Genomic DNA, 13,810 nt, shown 5'->3' on the forward strand with positions numbered 1-13,810 from the left:
TAAACTGAAGGCCCAAAAGAGGAATTAGATGTGCCATATATTCTTCCGGATCAGTTAGAGTTACAGGTTATTACACACCCTATTATCAAACATCATGAACTATTGGCAAAAAAAAGCAAATAAAACCATAGCGTTTATCTCCTGTGACCATGGAGCACGCCAGAACCTTTAATCAGATATTTCCAACGTAACTTTTTGTAATAACAGATGTGACTGAGTTTATAAATTGGTTCATGAAACGTCTCTGTAACAGTTTGAAAGAAAAATTCAGAAGGGGCAGACAATATTACAAAATAATCCTATGGTATGATTACATTCTTCAATGTCACACTCATCTCTTGAGAATAATTTCTAGAACAGCTCTCTGGAGCCTCATGTGAGATCTGGGCCTTGTTGCCTAACTACTGAGTAGATTAGAAAATGTGGTCACGAGTCACAACTTGAAAATACGTCATCATTTCCAAACCAAAATCCACTGTGATCACTTCAGAGGAAGAAGAATTTCCCTGATTACTACATTTTGTTGGTGCTCCACAAGCCTGTTTTGGGGAAAGTTTCATTGTGCAAATTGACTTATGGCATCCGCATGAAGCCTGCACTTCAGACAAACACAACACTGTGTGCATGGGTGTGGAGGACCAGGCATAAACGTGTATGATGTAGGTGTGTTTTGTCTCAAATATTCTTGTTGTTACGACAAGAATGTTGTCATCAGAACTGAGGGTCCCACAGAGGTGGGGCAGCACTTTGCTGAGCCAACTTCTTTTTCCATCTTGAGACTCACTACTACATTCCCCTGACTCCCTTCCTGGAAAGTTCAGAAGGGCTCACTGCACAGATGCAAACACTATGTCTGAGTGTGTGCGATGAAATGGGAGGAAAAAACAGTTTTACAGGAGAGACTTGCATCAGAAAAGCTATGAAAGGAAGTGCATCAGTCCCTCTCACTCTTTCTCCTTTTCCTCTTTTTTTTTCTTATTCTCACTACTCCAATCCAGACTATCCACATAGCAAGACCATCGCAGGATCTAAGGACTGATGATCTTGCTTCTCTTTCTCTTTTTCATCTTTATTTCTCTGCTCTCTTTTTTGTCTTGACAAATTTCAACTATCATATTCTACCCTGTACATTGCACTCAAGTTTGTTTCAAAGTCGGGAGCTTTTTGAAGTTGTAAAAGTGTGTTGTAAAAGTTAAGGGCTTGATAGAAAACACTTTTGAGACTAAAGACTCGGCTAGTTGCCATAGCTTAGACAATTATACAATAAAGCCAAAGAGAGTTCCCTGACAAGTAGACTGGTGTCTTTGTTCAACCTAATGGGAATTTATAACAAACATAGTTCTCCCTACCAAGTCGGTTGTGATGGCGGGAAAGAAAAAATAAGCAGCTCCTCCGTGGAGGCAAAATGCAAGCAAAATACGTCTCAAAACTGTATGGTGCTACACATAGTGCTATGTTATGGGAGAGAAACAGATTCTGATGGACTGTTCTGGTTTCTTTTCTTACTCAAGTTGTTTGTCATCCCCTTAAAATGTTAACCTTGTGCACAGGAGTTGCACATCCTGGAGACTGTCACCAGGAGAAAAAGTGCATCATTAAAATAGAGTGGGGGCCTCATGCTGTGGGTACAACTCATGAACAGGACAGGTCCCAGTCCCAGCACAGAGTGACAGCTTGCTTCTTTTACAAGTGCCCTGTGTTCTCCCGACCATGGCAATGTGCTTTTTTAGCAGATAGATTGACCATTTATTTTCATTTGGGTTTAATTGCAGGATTTTAGATCTTGAGCTCTTCATGTAGTCCAGCTGTGTAGTCCTTCCAAGAGCAGCACAAACACATGTTGTGATCCCATGCAAAGCTCTCTCTGTCAGGTACAGCTGCCAAACCATCCTCCATTCTGGCATGTCCTCCCCACTCTCCTTCTTCACATTGCTAGCACAGGAGTGACTCATTAAATCTCAAACTTTTCTGTCAAGTGTTAAGCCATTCCAAACATATTTCTTGAATGCAAGCAGCAATTCCTCTGTGCCAGGACTTCCAAGGAAATCTATCTGCAATGCTGCCCTGCCTCTCAGGGATGTGAATTACCACCCATCAGTGCCATAACCTCATCATCATGATGAGTTATGAGAGAATAGTTAACACAGTGACAATCCTTTTGCTACAGAGACACAGGAAGCTTCTCCCACAAGGAAAACCTTAGATCTAAGCAAAACTGTATCTTGCCCTGTAATTTAGAAAGTATCTACAAATTTAGGCTGTCTTTTGAGAGGGCCAATCCAAGAGAAATTTAAAACAACTGGTAAGAATCAAACATTTTTGAGGCTTCTTAAAAATGAGGCAGCAAATTCACTGGTCACTTTTGAAAATGTTCCTGGAGATGCTTTGTTCCTTATGCATACAAGTTCACATTTGCGAAACAGTGTTTATTCACACTGTGCCACCACACCTGGAAATGAGACTCATGCTATTGCTTTTATTTTAGATATCACTAGCTCTTCATAATGAGAGAGAAAATAATAAAAGTATTATTATAATATAATAAACTATATCAAATATATTGTAACATATATTAAATATATAGAGACCATAATACATGTAATATAAACTATATTAAATATACCATATAGATGACTTATGCTATGTTATATAGTATACAGCCCATTGTATTGTATCATATAATTTCTAATGTATATAGATCTGTTCTCAGAAAACAGATGAATAGCCGCTAAACACAGATGTTCTCTGTTGGTTGTTTGCTGGTTTTGTCTTTTCTAAATTGTTACAAAAAGCTAATGTTTAAAAATGAAACAAAGAATCAAAAAACCAGAAAGCCCAGCATCAAAATATCAGGAGGGATGAAGAACTAAGACCTTCTCAAGCAAAATTTTTCTCAGCTTCTCAGCTCCAAAAGTCTAAAGGGACTAAATGACAATTTTGAAGGTTTATGTTGGAGAAAAAAAATCTTCCGCAAGAACAAGACCCAGCCTTCTGAGTCGGATAAAAAATCACTGCTCTGCAGCCCTTGGAAGAAGGAAAGTGCTGACAGTCGTCACTATTTCATTCCCACTGAGTGTGTGTCTGCTGGGCAGACCTCTGCCCCCCTTCCTGAATGAATCCCACTTACAAATCCAGCTGATGTTGGGACCAGGTGCAGATACAGAATTGTGGATGAGATCAGCATTGCCGTGATGACCACAATTGAAGGAGAGAAAAAAAAGAGTTTGAACTGTCTTGAAGAAACATTTATGAATTTCTAGTGAATAATTTTTACTGGACAGAGGACCTAAGGCAGTGTGTAAACAACAATCCTCATATTTAGCACCAAGAGAAAATATTAGTGTTTTAGCCTGGCCGTGTAGTTAATAATAAGCCAAATGAAAGGAAGCTATGGTAGGGATATTTTTCCACTTTCACCCTCTTGCTAAAAGTGTTGACATAGTTTTTTGAGTCAAATCTCAGCAGGGAGGAGATAAGGCTGTGATTATTACCCCTCTGACTCCTAACCCTGCCCTGTTTAAGCAAAGTTAGAGCTAGGCTGGACCTGCAAACAAGGAGGCATTCACTGGGCTGAGCTTTCATTTCACTGGAGTATGTGTAGCCTGAGATAACTCACTGCATTCAGATTCCTATGTGCTTGATTTTCATGGTTCTCTATTAAGCCACTCCACTCCTTTCCCATTTATTTTTGGCTCCTTAAGCTTGGCTGCCTATGCCACTTGTTCTTGGGGAGCTCTTGGCCCTACAGGCATGAACTTCTGTCACATTTAAAGCTAATCTCTGATCATTTTGATACACCTGGGCCACCTTCCGGAGTCTGCTATGTTAATGCACAAAAGCAGTGATGAGGCAGGCAGGCTCATCTTTTTGAGGGTGCTATATTTTTCCCATCTATGGCTTATCTATTACAGGATATAACAGCCATGCCTGACCTCTTCTGAGGACACTTTATTGGCAGTGTGCAATGGTCATTTCCACTTATCATGAAGAGCAATTGCCATGTTATCAAGTTCATGAGGAAACTTTGTCAAAGGCAATCATCAGAGATGATTCTCTGTCTTCTTCCAGCTATGAATTCTTCTGCAGCAGTAGTATTTGTGAGCTACTCTGACACAAATAATTCTCAATAATTAATTTCTCTCAGTCACAGCAGTCACCCCCCAGGGGAAGATGCCAAATCTCTCTTTGTTCTGTCTCATTAGTCACAAGTAATGAGCATGTGTGCAAATTACAACTCTGATTCCTAAAACTTCAGGCAGGGAGGCAGCATCAGAAATGAACTACCAGAACTCCACAACAAGTTTACTTTGAGCCACACTGCTTCATGCTCATATCCAGATCCACAGCTACTTCATAATCTGTGCTCACTCATCTTTTCTCACCATCTACACTCAAGGTAAACAGACTTTTTCCCCATTGGTAGTATTGTCATCCCATGTATTATTTCCCTCCTGTGTTTTCCAGTTGACTTTTCTAAGATACATTTTCACTTCTAGAGAAATTAATGTTTTACTTTAAAATTTTTCAGTAATATGTTGGCTTAAAGATCAGGACCCAATCAGCAGTTACTGCCTGCTTTCAGTACTGATGCAGTGTCTTGGAGATGCAACAGTTCTCCAACTTCTTTCTAGTATTCCTGTTCCTCCAGAAATATTTCTGTTGCTGTGATTACTGATTAAAAATATGATATGATATGATATGATATGATATGATATGATATGATATGATATGATATGATATGATATGCTGTGAAGAGACTACCTTCAGGATAGTGCTAGCTTGTAATAGGTTCCCTACCCTTAATCATTAATGAAGCTTTTTTTCAGAGCTTCACAATCACTTAGTGCCTTCTTGCACACCTGCAGCATTGCTAAAACTTTTGGAAAGGAAGAAGTATGATTAAGTAGACAAGCTGAGGACTGTTAAAACCTTTATTGTGTTGAAATGCACAAGCTTTTGCCCACCACATCCGGTGCTGGCCTTCCTATGGCAAGGGAAGGAGATTTTTCTTCAAAACCATTCTTCTGATCGTGACAACCTCTGGTGTGTAATTGTTGGCTCAGGATCTGGTTTTTATACATACTTAACCACAGTTGGTCATAAATGCACATTATGTAGTTACAGGTAGAGCTACTTAATAGGGTAAGTTACTATAAATGGTTAGAAAATACATAAAATCTTATTGGAACAGATAATCCTCAGTCTATGTTCATAGCAACAAGACATGGTGTAAATCACAGACCAAAGTAGCTTCAGCACTGCTGTAATTTTCATGGCTTCTAAGAAAGTTTCTCCCGTTAAAATCTCCCAGTCTTCATTTCTGTCCAATTTTGGCTGACTTGACGAAAAGCTATTACTTTGCTGGGTTTGACTTTTCGTTTGGTTTTAGGGCGTTTGATGCTGTTTTTCCTGGTTCTGGCCAAGACAGGCTAAATTTTTTGGCATAGCCAGGAGCAGCATGACCAGGACTGAGAGGTTCTTTTATAACACCTCGTGCCACTATGAGGAGTGAGAGAAAGGGGTCCCTTTCAGGTCAGGTAGCATTGTGCAGTCATGTGTTGTAGGGGGTCACATGTGGTGAGCATTCGCATGTGAATTGTTTGCCTCTTGTGCTCTCTGTATCAATATTGTCACTCTTTTTTTTTTTCTTTCATTGCTGTTTCAAGTAAATCGTTCATATCTCAGCCAGTAATCTTCACCTTTTATGCCTCCAGTTCTCCTCTCTACCCCACCACCGGGGAGGGAGAGGGGAGAGAGGGGATTGAGTGAGTGACATATGCTTTGGAGTGTTTTGGTGGAAACACTAAGTTGGGGAATAACATTCCTAAACCACGACAGCCTTATTTGGAATTGGTAAGGCCTCTGTGATATAGTGGACAGTAGCTAAAATACAAATACTGTGAGGCTTGCCTGATTGATGACATCACACTCCTACAAATCTGCCAAGGCAAGTGCTGGGAGCTTACAATGGTAGAAGCAACCACTGGATGGATGGAGATGCACCCTGAGCCTCACACCACTGCCTGGAACATCATCCTGGGCTTTGAAAAGCAAGTCCTGTGGCCACATGGCACCTCTGAAGGAGCTTGAGTCAGACAACAGGACTCATTGCAAAAGCAGCCTCACAGACATCTGGGCCAGAGAGCACCTGGGCCAGGTTTAGAGTGGGGGTATCATATTGCCTACCATGCACCAGCCCTGGGAAAATTGAATGGTGCGATGGACTGTTAAAAACAACATTGAAAGCAATGAGGGGTGCACCTTCAAACACTGGGTCCTACATTTAGTGAGGGCCACCCACCGACTGAAATGGTCCTGCCCAATGACAGCCTCCACATACCAGAGAAGGGAATGAAGTCTCTGTAGTTCATATGAGGAACGTGTTAGGGGATTAGTCCTGCCTCAAAGACAAACACATCTGTGGGATTGTTTTTGTTCAGGGACCTGGGTGCATTTGGTGGGTAATGCAGATGGACAGGGAAATATGATGTTTACCTCAAAAGGATTTGATTTTTGGGTAAAAAATATTTGCAATGTTAAATTGTATAATACTGGTTGCTGAATGACACTGCCATTCTAAGCCATAATGACCAAGGACAGAAAGTATGGACTGCTCCAGGTACATCATCCATGAAGTCCTTACGGGGCTTGCAGCCACCTGACAGCACACCAGCACTCCTGCATCCTGCAGTGGAAGACAGCTAGGATGGACAGAGCCCACAGCTAGGACTAAATGAACTCAACAGTCATCTTGGAGGGACAGACATTGACTGTGGAAATTATGCCCATGCTTAAATATATAAAAATATAGATAGATAGATAGATAGATATATAGATATAGATAGATAGATATAAATATATAGATATATTGATAAATAGATATACAGATAAATATAAATATATATATATATATATATATATATATATATATATATATACGTGGGAGATGTAGGATCTGGGCAAGATGTAAATGCTATAGAATAGGGGATGGTAATGCAAGTGAGCAGAACGTGGTTTGGAGAGGCTTGGCAGGAGCACTAAATTTGGGAATACCATTCCTAAACCAGAACACCACTCCATACAGCTTTTATGGGAAGGGTTTATGGGAATAGCTCTGTTCTGTTTGGGCATGACTCACCACAAAGGTCACCACACTCAAATGAGTAATGTGAGGGCAGGGCTGCTATGGTCATCCAGGAAGAGCCCAGGTGTGGGGCAGGTGTGTGCCAGCACATGCAGCTGTGTGAGCCAGGGGAGAAAATACCCTGCACCCTACAAACATCACATCACATACAGAATGCTAAGGCTGTGTTGAGGCAGTAGCAGAGCAATTTGAAAAGAAGGCCTTTTTGTGTAAGTATGCTTAAAGACACCAGAGTGCTTTACTTTGGATTGGCACAAAACACTGAGTGTCATACAGTTATACAATGTGAAGATGAGGGGCAAAAATATGAAGTTTATCTGATGACATCTATGGAATAGAAACAGGAACGTCACAAAGGAGCAAACACAAGTTTTATCACACCTGTTTAGCACACCTCACTGTAGGAATTCCTGAGTGAATTAATTTTCACCAAGAATCAAGTGAATTTAAAAAAATGCTTTGAATAAAGGTATACATACATTTTTGAACAAATGTTTTGAAAAAGACAAAGTGTTGAATGAAAGACAAACATTGTCATCACACAGCTATGCAGTCCCCTCTCTTGCAATATGCTTACAAATCATTGGGAGCTCTTCTGCCCAGATAGATATTTCACCCTGATGCTGTAAATTCTAACTGGCCTCAGTAAATTTGCTAGACCTGACCATCATAACATCAGTACAGAGCAAAACTTGATGTTAGAGTAGCATTATGGGCTCAGTTTTTCTGTGGTCTCTTGGACCTGCTGCCATGTCACTAGCAAAAAATGCATGTGCAGAAACAGGCTGAACAAAACTTTGCTCCCTGTAAATTTTGACTGTGCAAGTTCTGAGGCAATTTTTAATTCAAAATTCCTTTTGTAAAACCAAATAGGCATAGAACCCTTCCCAGATTTCTCTGAGGTAAAACCAAAGACTTGGGACCTCGTAGTGACTCAATTGGTTATTCATTTACTTTTTCTATTATCTTTTAATGTGTGGTGTTAATTTCTTTCTAAAAACTAGAGCAAAGGTTTTTGCTGAGTGTTTGTTGACAGGATCTGGGAACCAGCAGCATCAGACTGAATGCTGCTCCTTCCAGTTTTCTTTTTCTGGGAACAGTGGAGTTCTGTTACTACATTTTCTTTACTTCTATTAAAGAGGCACAAAGATGCTCTGACCAAAATGCAGACTTTTCATGTTAGATGCAATTTGTGAAGCTGTATAAAATAATCTGTTAACACAGGGTAGGAAAAGAAAGTGATTAATTTTCGGGAGAGAAAATAAAGAAATTAGGGCAAGACAGCAATGGAGTTGTGAGAGGCAAGGCTAAGGGCAGCTGTGGGGACGTGGCTTTGCTGGCAGTGAATAGGTATGTCTCTGCCTCAGGATGGATTAAATGCTGAGAGCAAGCAGATGTGCAACTTATCCTCATACCATTTAAGCTTCTTGCAGATATTTCCACAGTTGAAGGTAGGTTGCTCTGTAGCAGGACTGGAAGACCTGCTCTGCATGCTCTCCTTCCCTGCTGTCACTGAATTTATGAGCACTAAAGGAAAATCCAGGCATTCACACCAGTCATTACAGTCTGCTGTGCCTCAAAATGCACTTGAATGTACCAAAGACAATTTTTAAAATGTGTCTGCTCCCAAGTATAAGGTGATGTTTGAAAATGCTCACAACCCAGATGCCATCACTTAATAGGCACTTGGGAAAAAACCCAAAACACAACAATCTGTTTTCATTGAGAGTTCTTCTTACTCACCAAGTGCCTTATTCAATAATTAATTGACTCCCAGCCTTGCTCTCCAGAATGATTGGGCAGGTTTTGAATAAGATGTTATAGACTGAATGCCAGTGGTGGAACTCCTTTCCATTTGAATATCTTTGATCAGAAGTAGGTAAGATTTGCTTAAAGCCTACAAACTGGTTTGGTCAGCAGGAAGCTGCATTTTTCTATGCAAGAGAAGAATTGTTTTCAATTTGAAAACCGTCTCTCAGTTTTGGGATCTGCTCTAGCTGTCCCTGCAAGTAAGGGGAGTGTGTGAACCACACCTCACAGCTCCTGTCCAGTACCAGTATCTCCAGCTGTGCCCTGTCACTACAGGAAGGCACAGCCCTACAGGCTATCCTTTGCTTCCAATGTCTGCATTTGTATTTTAAGTTCAATCAGCAGAGTCCAGAGCAATAATCAGGCTCCAAGACCTCAGTGATCCACAGCAAAGGTCCAAACCTGAGAGAGATAGCACAAGGCTGGCTGTTCAGCTGCACAATTTGCTTTCTAACCAGCTTCATCAAAGAGAACAAGTCCTGTCATGGTTTGGAGGAGCTGGAATGCTTTGGGAAAATTCCAGGCTTCAAACATAGGCCACAGATATTTATTCAAGACAGAAGTATAAGCCATTCAGGATGAGTGATAAATTTAATTTGGTTTTGTAATCCCATTAATCTTTTCAGTTCACGCTTTCCATTTATTGCAATGGGCTGTATAAATGTACAGCACTAGAAATCCTGATTGAAAATGTGTTTGTTTTCTATACCTTCCCCAATATTTGGACAATTTTCCCCTCTTAGAGCCTCCACTTTTTTTTCCATTTTACTTATCTGTTACTTAATGAAAGCTACACTATTTCTGCATACACTCCATAGTCTTTTTCAGTTAATTACTTTATCCGTTTTTACAGGCCAAAATTCAATCAATGTGAAAATCTAGTTTCTGGGCTTTACTTAATACTTTATCTGCCCATCTGGAGTTCTTTACTCAACATGGAAAGATAAGGCTTCTATTATAGGAAGCCTTCTTTCTCCCCTTGTATTTATGGGGATCCCCAGCAGGCCTTTGAGTTGGTATTAGACAAACTATTTTGAGTAAGTGATAGCTTCTTTATTTACATACTTTCATACTGTAATGCCTAATTAAAAGCAGGCTGTACTTTTTTTCCTCATTTAGTGCTGATCAGATAGCATGGAGTAAACATTATCTCAAGCTAAGCAAGGCATGACAGCCATCAAATATGGGTTTTGGTGGTTTGTTTATTTTTTGTCATTTTGATGTACTTTCAGAAGTGCAACAAAAAATCTATGAAGTGTGTATTTGGAACTGCTCAAGTTACATATAGATGAAGTGAAGCATCCCAAGCATTCTTTGCCTGCAATGGGAAAAGCAAAACCTGAGAAAACCACTCATTTGGAAAGGCAGCCCCAAGGGAGCTGCCACACAGACCACCAGCCATCACTCCTGACACTCTGCAGCTCTTCTCTCTGCACACCAGCAGTGTTCCACTCCTTTTTCCTTCAGCTGTAATGCCCTCCTCTTCCTGGTACTAGCTTTCTAGAGGGTTTCTGTGTTATGTGGTCTGCCTTTTTACAAACTGCCCAAAAAAAAAAAAAATCATTTACAGAAGTGTCAGTCCAAATATGACAAAGTACTTATGAAATTTTCATGTATGCTCATTACCTAATAGAATGTTTTCCACTGTATTAATAACCTCATACTCATTAATTAATCACACAGAGCTCAGTATCCTCTAATACCTCAACTTCTGTCAGCTGGACCACTCTGCAGGTGCAAGTTGGTTCAAGTAGGTTCAACAGGTTTTTCTCTGATATTGTAGGAGACATTGGGATTTGGCTGAAATGTACTATTCAAGGGACTTTAGAATCTTGGATCATTTAAATTGTGAAGGAAGACCTTCTTTTTCTTAGGATTATTCCATATTTTTCTGTTTCACTTCTATTACTGTTGCCACAAGGAAAAATCTCTCTGAAATACTATTACCAACATTTACCCTGAGCTGTAGTGAAAGCTGGAAAGCACTTGTAAATGGACATCATCAGGTTGAAAACAGAGTCTACACTTCTCCAAAACAATCTTTCTTCAGAGAGTTAACTCTGCTCAGTGATTTAGAAATACTAAAATCAAAATTTTTCCAACAGTATTTTGGCTTTTATACTTGCAGTCCCAGATGGGTTTTTCAGGTTTGAGATAAGCAGATGCAAAAGATAAACTTTGCTAAGAACAGAGCCAACTTGAGCAAACCTCCAAAAACACTGGATGCTAAGTTTGGGGTAAACCCAAACACATTCTTTTGTGTCATCCAGTACCATTATCTAACATTTCATTGGTGCATCAGAAGGAAATCACTATTTCAGTAAAGATAACAGCAGTAAATAGGTTACTTTCAGGAAAAGCATTATCTGCTTTAATATTTCTGGGGGTTTGGTTTTGATTTGTTTGGGGTTGGGCTTTTTCCCATTCCTTGGATATGAATATTTTTAGTTTCCTGAAAATGCGCAGTGTGTCTGCAAGTTATCTGAATTGGCCATCTTCCCATCACGTGACTTACACCCTGGAGTCTGTTTTCCACATTTTTTATCTTCTTTCAGGTATTAAACGTATAATAAATACAAAGTTAGAGAGCCTTATGATTTTTGCAGTGCCAGTGAGGTCTCATGTGATTAACCTGCCGAGCAGAGCATGAAATACTAAGAAACAAATGTTCCACTAGGCAGGAACTGCACACAGTAAATGAAGCAAATCATGGCTTAATGCTTTATATGAATGTTTGGTTCTGCTTTGTTTCCCTGAGGGCAAATGAATATTGTATTATTTTTGGTTGATATATTGAAACAGATAAATACACTAAAGCTGATTAACAGTAACAGCTTATGGACAAAAATTAGGTAAACTGCATATGTGGGAAAGAAAAAGGCATGCAGCCTTGCTCTTCTTGAAGTCAACTACATGAGCTTCAAGCTTACCTAAAAAGCCATTCTGTTTCATTTACATATTAAGTCCACCTCATTTAATGCAGTAAACTGGATCAGGAGGGGATTGAATTTCTAAGTAGCACTTATGTTCACGTCTGTCACAGTGCATCCAATAACTGCTGGTACAAATTACAGCTAAAGTCACTCTTATCTGTAATAATTTTGCTTTGGAGCATAAGATCCACCTGGAAAAGGATCTGGAAGCATAAGAAAGTTTCTGAGCAGCAGAGAAATATTTACCCAAACTTTGTGAGATGCAAAGTCAGCCTTGTGTTGAGTCAATTTGCAAACCTGCTCTGTTTAGGGCAGGATAACAGTTTTGGGGAACAGCCTCCTCCACAAAGCAAAAGAGATCCTGGAGAATATTTTCACTTCACATTAGATATTTTTCCTTTTGACAAAGATTCATGCTGATCCTCTGTCCTTGGCCAGTGTTTGTGTCATACTATTTCTGCAAACTTGCTTCAGTTTTACTTGCATTTCTTCATGCAGTAAGCAAATGCATTAAGGAATGGCAGGTACACTGGAATTAATACATCTCCCTCTACATAAGATACCAATTGTCTAATCAATAAAATTTATTAATTTTAGAAAGATCTAACTGCATTTTTTTCTGCTTTCCCTTTGCCAAAGTATTTGTTGTATTCAAAGTTCATGTAACCCCACAGTAAAATCTGCTTCTAACAAACATTTTTCTCTGAGACCTGTGAAAACTCCTCCACAGCCTTCAGCTGTCTTCCTCTTCTTTATGCCTTTCATCATTACATGTCTTATAAAAAGCAAATATTAAAGGGCTGGTCCTTGCATGTCTCTGAAGAAAGATCTGAAATACATGTAATACAATAATTGAAATAATATCTTTTTATATATAATATTAAATGGAATAAAGGATATATCAGTAGCCAATCGATTTTTTTGAAAACATCTGAATTTTATCAGGTGAAAATAATAAGCTTACCCTTGTTGATATTAATTTTTTTTCAGGAAGTTGCATGCATTTCAGAAATCCTATGTCTAGAAGCCTTGTCATTTTAAAGTTGTTTTGAGACTAAAGTAAATCTTACTGCCTTAGAGGTAAGATCTTGCCAGCCCAGACACTGGAAATATCAAGAAAATTAGCCATAGGGATAATAGAGATAGGAATTTTAAAAATTTAAACATCTTTTGGAAAATTCCAGATGAAGTGCCACTCTGATAGGAAAAATATTTCAAGTGTTATAAAGCACATGTCAAATTTGACTGAAATCTTGTTCAGAGAAGTTAGGTCAGAAGGACAAATAAGAAGTGGTTTGTTTTTTGGTTTTTTTTTTAATCACGGAAGACACAGATTTGTGGATCTCTTCTAGTGACACATGAAACAATTTCTGTTTTCCTGGGCATGGTTTTCTCAGGTACTGGAGGGAATGATAGAAAATTCATTTTTATTTTGTGTTTGAGACTCTGATTTCTTAAACATAAACATGTCAGAAAATCAGTAAGGCTTGATCATAAAGAAGTAAACAATAATTCTTTTCCTCACAGATAGTAAATTATACAACAAAAACTCAAATTCTGTGGCAGATGTTTGTATCAGAAATTAATTTACAATCTTCATTACATTTCTGCCCAAAAAAAACACTCATACACTATCACTAAAACTAGAAATATTCCATATTGTACAGGTTTTTAATTTTTTTTTTTTTTTACTAAATGAGTAGCAACTTTCCAATATCATGCATGACCTTCCTGAAAAAAACATGATTCTGGTAAGAAAAAAGCCCATCCTTTTTCATTGGTAGCTTTAGAGTTTTTGTTTTATTTTTGACAAGTTAGACCAATTTGAAATGTTGATCTCCCCAGCTCCCAAAGCATGTCCCTTTGCCTGTTACCTGGCATGACTTTGTCTGTGACAGCTAAAACTTTGGGCTCTGATGGGCAC

The 13,810-nt window shown here is 39.1% G+C and overlaps 1 protein-coding gene across 1 annotated transcript in view; it reads left to right on the plus strand.

Moving 5' to 3' along the window:
• Window positions 1-4,272: 4,272 nt before the first annotated feature.
• The window catches only part of ABCB5 (ATP binding cassette subfamily B member 5), a 57,280-nt gene continuing 47,742 nt past the window's right edge, over window positions 4,273-13,810 (plus strand). Inside the window, exon 1 of the mRNA XM_038127740.1 lies at window positions 4,273-4,396. The gene's annotated coding sequence lies outside the window, so the exon portion shown is untranslated. The remainder of the gene's footprint in view (window positions 4,397-13,810) is intronic.

This window comes from Motacilla alba, chromosome 2 (genome assembly GCF_015832195.1).
Source record: "Motacilla alba alba isolate MOTALB_02 chromosome 2, Motacilla_alba_V1.0_pri, whole genome shotgun sequence".
In the NCBI taxonomy this organism is placed as follows: domain Eukaryota; kingdom Metazoa; phylum Chordata; class Aves; order Passeriformes; family Motacillidae; genus Motacilla; species Motacilla alba.